The sequence below is a fragment of the Nomascus leucogenys genome, chromosome 14, assembly GCF_006542625.1.
Source record: "Nomascus leucogenys isolate Asia chromosome 14, Asia_NLE_v1, whole genome shotgun sequence".
NCBI classification, from domain to species: domain Eukaryota; kingdom Metazoa; phylum Chordata; class Mammalia; order Primates; family Hylobatidae; genus Nomascus; species Nomascus leucogenys.
In genome coordinates this window covers 34,971,812-34,980,866 of record NC_044394.1, presented here as the reverse complement: position 1 = coordinate 34,980,866, position 9,055 = coordinate 34,971,812, and positions in this window count along the sequence as shown.

Below are 9,055 nucleotides of genomic sequence, written 5' to 3'. Positions count from 1 at the left end.
AAATGGCATATAAATTTTGCATAACAAATGAAGCTTCTAGTACTGATGCTGGCAGCTCAAGAAATGGACTTTGCTTTGGAAGGAACAGAGTAGTCCACAACTTTCCTTCCTATACTTGCAGGAAACTGCCACTTGAAAAAGATGAAACATTTTTAGATAGGTTTCTCAAAAAGTAGTCAAGTGCCCTTAAGTAAGTATTTCCATTAATCTCAAGATGCCTTTGAAAATTACCCAAAGAAGATCTGATTTCTGTGGCTTCAGTGCTTTTTCACCTGATTTGTTGCAATACAAATAATATAAGGGTTAAAAAGTAGGGATTTTGCACCTTTCTGAATTCCAGAGTAAGTAAGTGGTCTTTGAAGTGGTTTTCAAATACGGGTAGGTTAACTACCATTTAAGGCAAAGTCTTTAGTTACATTGCAAACATAAATTAAATACTTAGGAGGTAATGTTTTGGACTCTTCCTGGCTATCACTCATCAGTTAATTAGGGTCTTTTAGAATTTGGTTTGGCTGGGTGTAGTGGCTCACACCTATAATCTCAGCACTCTGGGAGGCCAAGGTGGTAGGATCGCTTGAACCAGGGAGTTCGAGAGACCAACCTGGGCAACATAGTGAGACTCCATCTCTACAACATAAAAAATTAAAATAAACAAATTAGCCAGGCATGGTGGCATGCACCTGTAGTCCCAGCTACTTGGGAGGCTGAGGTAGGAGGGTGATTTGACCCCAGGGAGTTGAGGCTGCAGTGAGCCATGATCATACCACTGCACTCCAGCCTGGGCAACAGAGCGAGACCCTGTCTCAAAAAAAAAAAAAATACAGTGCCAAATGTTGCATGGGACACACTAAAAATAAAAATAAAAATAAAAAATAAAAAAATTATTGTTTAGCTGAAATTCAAATTTAATGGAGTGTCCTGTATATTTTTTCTGTTGATTCTAGAGACAGCTGCAGGTGGGACACATGAGGGGCAGCTGGGGCAGGTCCTGAGGACCGTTGAGGTGAGCGCTGCTAGGGCTTCTGTACACTGATCCATTGGCTCCCACACTGAGTATGAGAAGAGAACAAGAACCCATGAAGGAAGTGCCTTCCTTCCACTATCACTGCATTGTTCCCCAAGTGCCCTCTATTGACAAAGTGTAACATTGAGCCAACAAAGGAAAAATGTTTAAAAAAAAAAGTGAATTGGGGGCTGAGAGACTCCCTTCTCAGGGCCTTGCACATGAACAGATTTTCCCTATTTTGTGCTTTCAAGTCTCCACTTAAGTCACTTCCTCTAAGAGGCCTTCCTTTCTTCACCCCACAATCTAAATCACTAGCGTCTCAATCCATCTTATACTTTTCCTTTATAGCATTTGTCATAATTTTTAATTCTATTTAATTATTCATGTAGTTATTTATTTAAAACCTGTCCTCCCCACTAAACTAAAGTATTGATGACTATTTCCCTTTTTTTTTTTCTTTGAGACAGAATCTTGCTCTGTCTCCCAGGCTGAAGTGCAGTGGCACAATCTCAGCTCACTGAAACCTCTACCTCCAGGGTTCAAGTGATTCTCCTGCCTCAGCCTCTCAAGTAGCTGGGATTACAGGTGCATGCCACCATGCCTGGCTAATTTTTGTATTTTTAGTAGAAACGGTGTTTCACCATGTTGGCCACGCTGGTCTCGAACTCCTGCCCTCAAGTGATATGCTGGCCTCAGCCTCCCAAAGTGCTGGTCTTACAGGCATGAGCCACTGCTCCTGGCCTGGTGGCTATTTCTTCAATGCCATAATATCCAGTACATGGTAAATAATAAAGCTTAATAAATGTTGAATTAATTGATTAATGAATGAGTTGGTTAAATTGTTTTTTGTTTTGTTTTGTTTTGTTTTGAGACGGAGTCTCACTCTGTCGCCCAGGCTGGAGTGCAGTGGCGCAATCTCGGCTCACTGCAAGCTCCGCCTCCTGGGCTCACGCCATTCTTCTGCCTCAGCCTCTCCGAGTAGCTGGGACTACAGGCGCCCGCCACCACGCCCAGCTAATTTTTTGTATTTTTTTTAGTAGAGATGGGGTTTCACCGTGGTCTCGATCTCCTGACCTCGTGATCCGCCCGCCTTGGCCTCCCAAAGTGCTGGGATTACAAGCGTGAGCCACCGCGCCCGGCCTGAGTTAGTTAAATTGTTATTTCAAACAATCTAGTTTTGACCAAATGGCTTTCCACCTCCTGTGGACAGTACTACCAGCTGGAGTACTGGGAGTAAGGTAATAAAAAAGCTGGCATTGAAGGACCAAATCAGGGCCAAGTTCTTTAAGCCATGTGATATAATTTAAACTTTTTTCTATCCTGAAGACCCCAAAGAGCCACTGATCCAATTTGTATTTAGTCAAGACGTGTTCCAGGTTGCAGACTTGATGAGCAGTTAGATGCATGGTGGATCCTTAGTTACTGGGATGTGAGAAGGGAGAGAAGCATGTTCGTGAGAGTGAGTAAGGACAGGAGCTATCATGGTGAGAGAGCAGGAGATGAGAGAGCAAATTAGTCTTACCTTTTTTTGGGGGGACAGAGTCTCACTCTGTTGCCCAGGCTGGAGTGCAGTGTGTGATCTCGGCTCACTGCAGCCTCCGCCCGCCTCCGGGGTTCAAGCGATTTTCGTGCCTCAGCCTCCCGAGTGGCTGGGATTACAGGTATGTGCCACCACACCCAGTTAATTTTTGTATTTTGGGTAGAGACGGGGTTTCACCATGTTGGCTAGGCTAGTCTTGAACTCCTGGCCTCAGGTGATCCGCCTGCCTTGGCCTCCCAAAGTGCTGGGATTACAAGCGTGAGCCACCTCGCCTGGCCTTATCTTTCGATATGTGAGATTGGATGTGGGTGACACAGGTAGAAATATCCAGTAGGTAATGACATGGAATTTTGGAGGGTGATCTGGGCTGGATATAGAAATGGGAATCGTCTGTGTTTACGTGTTAGTTCAACCCTTGGAGTAGAGATCACCAAGTGAGATGAGGACTGAGGATAAAACTCAGGATCATTAGTGTTCAAGGAGGCAGAGGCAGGCCGGGTGCAGTGGCTCATGCCTGTAATCCCAGCAATTTGGAAGGCTGAGGTGGGCAGATCACTTGAGCCCAGGAGTTCAAGACCAGCCTGGGCAACACAGCAAGACCTCAGCTCTACAAAAAATAAAAAAAATTAGCCAGGCATGGTGGCATGTGCCTGGGGTTCCAGCTACTCAGGAGGCTGATGTAGGAGGATCACTTGAGTCCAGGAGGTTGAGACTGCAGTGAGCTGTGATCATGCCTCTGCACTGCAGCCTGGGCAACAAAACAAGACCCTGTCTCAAGAAAAAAAAAAAAAAAAGAGAATTCATGTGTTTTTGTGCATGTCTATACTGTTTTTCTAGGATACTTAGAAATTGAATGGGTTAAGGAAATGTGAATTGTAAAAATTGTATTGTATAGTGCCAAATTACCCTATTAAAAGGCGGTATACCAAAAAAAAAAAAAAAAGGCTGTATACCAGCTGGGAGCGGTGGCTCACATCTATAATCCCAGCACTTTGGGAGGCCAAGGTGGGTGGATCACCCGAGGTCAGGAGTTCGAGACCAGCCTGGCCAACGTGGTAAAACCCCATCTCTACTAAAAATACAAAAATCAGCCAGGCATGGTGGCACACACCTGTAGTCCCAACTACTCGGGAGGCTAAGGCAGGAGAATTGCTTGAACCCGGGAGGTGGTTGTAGTGAGGCAAGATTAGGTCATTGCACTCCAGCCTGGCTGACAGAGCGAGACTTCGTCTCAGAAAAAAAAAAAAAGGTTGTATACCGTTTTACGCTCCAACCACTTATGTCAGAAAGCTCTTATTTCCCTTACTTTCCTTCACCAATGCTGGTTGTTATCAAGCTTTTATCTTTTGCCAATCCAATGAATGTAAAATAATCTCTTTAGTTGTATTCCCCTGATTACAAGTAAAGTTAGTCATTTTTCATGATAATTGGCCATTTGTATTTATTTCTGTGACATATATGTTCATATCCTTTGTCTATTTCTTCATTAGATTGTTTCACTTTTTTTTTTATCAATTAGTAGGAATCCCTTATATAGTTTGATATGCAAAAGTCCTCTCTGAGAAAATGTGTCCTCCACGGAGGTCACTCAGGATTACCTCAGATTAAAATAATCATTTGAAGCCAGGTGCGGTGGCTCACGCCTGTAATCCCAGCACTTTGGGAGGCCTAGGTGGGTGAATCACGAGGTCAAGAGATCAAGACCCTCTGGCCAACATGGTGAAACCTTGTCTTACTAAAAATACAAAAATTAGCTGCACGTGGTGGTGCGTGCCTGTAGTCCCAGCTACTTGGGAGGCGGAAGCAGGAGAATCACTTGAACCCAGGAGGCAGAGGTTGCAGTGAGCTGAGATCACACCACTGCACTCCAGCCTGGTGACACAGCAAGACTGTCTCAAAAAAAATAATAATAAAATAAAACAAAATAATCAGGTGTGAGTTCACAATAAAAAACTATCAAACACGGCCAAGCGCGGTGGCTCACTCCAGTATTCCCAGCACTCTGGGAGGTGGGCAGGTCACTTGAGGTCAGGAGATCGAGACCAGCCTGGCCAACATGGTGAAACTCCATCTCTACTAAAAATACCAAAATTACCCAGATGTGGTGGTGCATGCCTGTAATCCCAGCTACTCGGGAGGCTGAGGCAGGAGAATCTCTTGAACCTGGGAGGCAGAGGTTGCAGTGAGACAAGATTGCACCACTGCACTCCAGCCTGGGTGAGAGTGAAACTCCATCTCAAAAAACAAGCAAACAAAAAACCTATCAAACACATGAGGAAACAAGACTCTACAAGAGATTCAACAGAAAGAAAGAACAGCAGAATTGGACCTACAAGAACTTTAGAAAATCACATATTAAATTTGTAATAACTACATTTCATGTCTTTCAAAATAAAAGATGTAATACAAATAGGAACAAGGAAGAAATGACTGTTAGATGATTAGGCAGATTTTTGAAAAACTAATAGAACCTCTAGAAATTAAAAATACAATAGCTTAAATTACAAATTCAATAGGCTGACTAAAATTAGATACAGCTGAAGAAGAGAATCTGTAATTTGGAACAGTACAAGAACAGGGTACAAAATATGAAGGGTATAGCCGGACACAGTGGCTCACACCTGTAATCCCAGCACTTTGGGAGGCCAAGGTGGGTGGATCACAAGGTCAGGAGTTTGAGACCAGCCTGGCCAATATGGTGAAACCTGTCTCTACTAAAAATACAAAAATTGGCCGGGCGTGGTGGCAGGCAACTAGAGTCCCAGCTACTCAGGAGTCTGAGACAGGAAAATCAGTTGAACCTGGGAGGCGGAGGTTGTAGTGAGCCAAGATCGTGCCACTGCACCCCAGCCTGGGTGACAGAGCAAGACTCCCTCTCAAAAAAAAAAAAAAAAATTAGCCAGGTGTGGTGGTGGGCGCCTATAATCCCAGCTACTTGGGAGGCTGAGGCAGAAGAATTGCTTGAACCTGGGGGCAGAGGTTGCAGTGAGCTGAGATTGCACCACTTCACTCCAGCCTGGGCAAAAGAGCAAAACTCCATCTAAAAAAAAAAAATAGTGACTTAAGGGGGTCAGGAAGGGATGAAGAAAGGTTGATTAATGGGTACAAGTATACAGTTTAGTAGAAGAAATAAGACATCATGTTTGATAGATCATAGGGTGACTATAGCTTACAATAATAATCTGTTGTACATTTCAAAATAGCTAGAAGAGAATAATTGAATGTTTCTAACATAAAGACAAATCTTTCGGGTGATGGATATCCCAGTTACACTGATTTGATCTTTACAGATTATATGAATTTATTAAATTATTACATGTACCCCCAAAATATGTACATCTATTATGTATCAATACTTTATTTTTAAGAGAAGGGGTCTTGCTATGTTGCCCAGGCTGGCCTCAAACTCTTAAACTTCTGAGCTCAAGCAATACTCCTGCATCAGCTTCCCAAATAATTGGGATTATAGGCATGTACCAATACTCCAAAAAAAGTTTTAAAACAAAAAAATATTGGATTAAAATGACAACAGGGCACCATGCGCGGCGGCTCATGCCTGTGATCCCAGCTCTTTGGGAGGTCGATTCGGGTGGATCCCAGAGGTCGGGAGTTTGAGGACAGCCTGACCAACGTGGAGAAACCCCATCTTTACTAAAAATACAAAATTAGCCGGGCATGGTGGCGCATGCCTGTAATCCCAGCTAGGAGGCTGAGGTAGGAGAATCACTTGAACCTGGGAGGCAGAGTTTAAGGTGAGCTGAGATCGCACCATTGCACTCCAGCCTGGACAACAAGGAGCGAAACTCCATCTCAAAAAAAAAAAAGACGAAAAATAAATGATAGCAGGGGCTAGAAGGATGAGAGAAGTTAAAAAATAATTATTGTCAGTTGGCAAAAATCAAAGAACTACGAATATCTGCTCTAATGTGCAAATAGCACACAAATTCTTTTTTTTTCTTTTTTTTTGAGACGAAGTCTTGCTCTGTCACCCAGGCTAGAGTGCAGTGGCGCGATCTTGGCTCACTGCAACCTCCACCTCCCGGGTTCAGGTGATTCTTCTGCCTCAGCCTCCCCAGTAGCTGGGACTACAGGCGCCTGCCACCACGCCCGGCTAATTTTTTTATATTTTTAGTAGAAACGGGGTTTCACCGTGTTAGCCAGGATGGTCTCGATCTCCTGACCTCGTGATCCACCCGCCTTGGCCTCCAAAAGTGCTGGGATTACAGGCGTGAGCCACTGTGCCCACCCTTTTTTTTTTTTTTTGAGATGGAGTCTTACTCTGTTGTCCAGGCAGGAGTGCAGTGGTGCCATCTCAGCTCACTGCAACCTCTGCCTCCCAGATTCAAGCGATCCTCCCGCCTCAGCTTCCCAGATAGCTGGGATCACAGGTGCCCGCCACCACACCCCGCTAATTTTTGTATTTTTAGTAGAGAGGGAGTTTTGCCATGTTGACCAGGCTGGTCTCAAACTCCTGACCTAGGTGATCCGCCCACCTCGGCCTCCCAAAGTGCTGGGATTACAGGTGTGAGCCACTGTATACCTGGCCAAATTCTTTTTACTGAAAATGGCTTTAGCCGAGCATGGTGGCTCATGCCTGTAATCCCAGCACTTTGGGAGGCTGAGGTGGGAAGATTGCCTGGGGCCACTTCAAGACCACTGCCTGAGCAACATAGACCCGCCACCACCCCCAATCTCTACAAAAAATACAAAAATTAGCTGGGCATGGTGGCGAGCTCCTGTAGTCTCAGCTACACAGGAGGCTTAGGAGGGAGGATCAATTGAGCTTGAGAGATTGAGACTGCAGATCACGCCACTGCACTCCAGCCTGGGCAGCAGAGTAAGATCCTGTCTCAAAAATTAAAAAAAAAAAAGGGGGGGTGCCAGGTGCGGTGGCTCACACCTGTAATCCCAGCACTTTGGGAGGCCAGAGGGGGTGGATCATGAGGTCAGGAGCTCGAGACCAGCCTGGCCAACATGGTGAAACCCTGTCTGTACTAAAAATACAAAATAAAAATACAAAAATTAGCCAGGCACGGTGGCGTGTGCCTGTAATCCCAGCTACTCGGGAGGCTGAGGCAGGAGAATGGCGTGAACCCGGGAGGCGGAGCTTGCAGTGAGCTGAGATTGTGCCACTGCACTCCAGCCTGGGCAACAGAGCGAGACTCTGTCTCAAAAAAAAAAAAAAAAAAGGAAAAAGGCCAGATGCGGTGAGCCACCGCGTCCCGCCTAGGGATTCTTTAGTTGGCAGTTGGTTGAAACAGTTCAGTTTTGGTAGGGTGCAATGGCTCACTGCCGTAATCCTAGCACTTTGGGAGGCCGAGGCGGGCAGATCATTTAAGGTCAGGAGTTCGAGACCAGCCTGACCAAAATGGTGAAACCCCATCTCTATGAAACATACAAAAATTAGCCGGGTGTTGTGGCATGCACCTGTAATCTCAGCTACGTGGGAGGCTCAGGTGGGAGAATCACTTGAATCCCAGAGGCGGAGGTTGTAGTGAGCTGAGATCATGCCACTGCACTCCAGGCTGGGCAACAGAGGGAGACTCCTTCTTAAAAACAAAACAAAAAAAAAAAATAGAGTTAAGCTTTTTCTAAGGACTAGAAGTCAGTACAAAGGAATACTTACATTATTAGGGTGGGGCATCTGCTGTTTATCATGTGATGCTGTACCTGAGCCAGGCTGGAAAGTAAGCCACATGATACACGGTTAATTTAAAAACTCATTTAAAGAGATGTTATGGTTTGTAGGGTGTGGCTTTACTCTTGCTTTGCATGGCCTTTGCTCTTGTTTATTATTTGGTATTCTATTGCTACAGACAGTCTGTTCTGCCATTCTTATAATCTCTCTTTTAACATTAATGGTGGTCAGTTGTGCCTAAACTCCAAAAGAGGGAGTATAAGGAGGCATGTCCGACCTCCCTTTCCACCCAGGAGAATTCAGTTTAACATCCCCTTGGCCAAGGGGTGAGAGTTCATTCAGTTGGCTGTGGGGCATGGGATTTTATTTTTAGTTTACATGATAAATGGAAAGAAAACTAAAAAGTGTTCTGGAAAAATTGTGCCCCTCTCCCTCTCTTTCCAGTTTAAGAACTAATACTACAAACATTAGTCCTGGAATGTTCCATTTCTCTTTTTTTATTTTGTTTTATTTATTTATTTTTTAGACGGAGTCGCTCTGTCGCCAGGCTGGAGTGCAGTGGCGCGATCTCGGCTCACTGCAACCTCAGCCTCCCAGGTTCAAGCGATTCTCCTGCCTCAGTGCCCCAAGTAGCTGGGACTACAGGCATGCGCTACCATGCCCAGCTAACTTTTTTTTTTTTTTTTGTATTAGTAGAGACGAGGTTTCACCATGTTGGCCAGGATGGTCTCAATCTCTTGACCTTGTGATCTGCCCGCCTCGGCCTCCCAAAGTGCTGGGATTACAGCCGTGAGCCACCATGCCGGCCGGAACGTTCCACGTCTCTTATAAATAGTTGACTAAGGTTTCCCAATAGTAAATTAACCTGCTA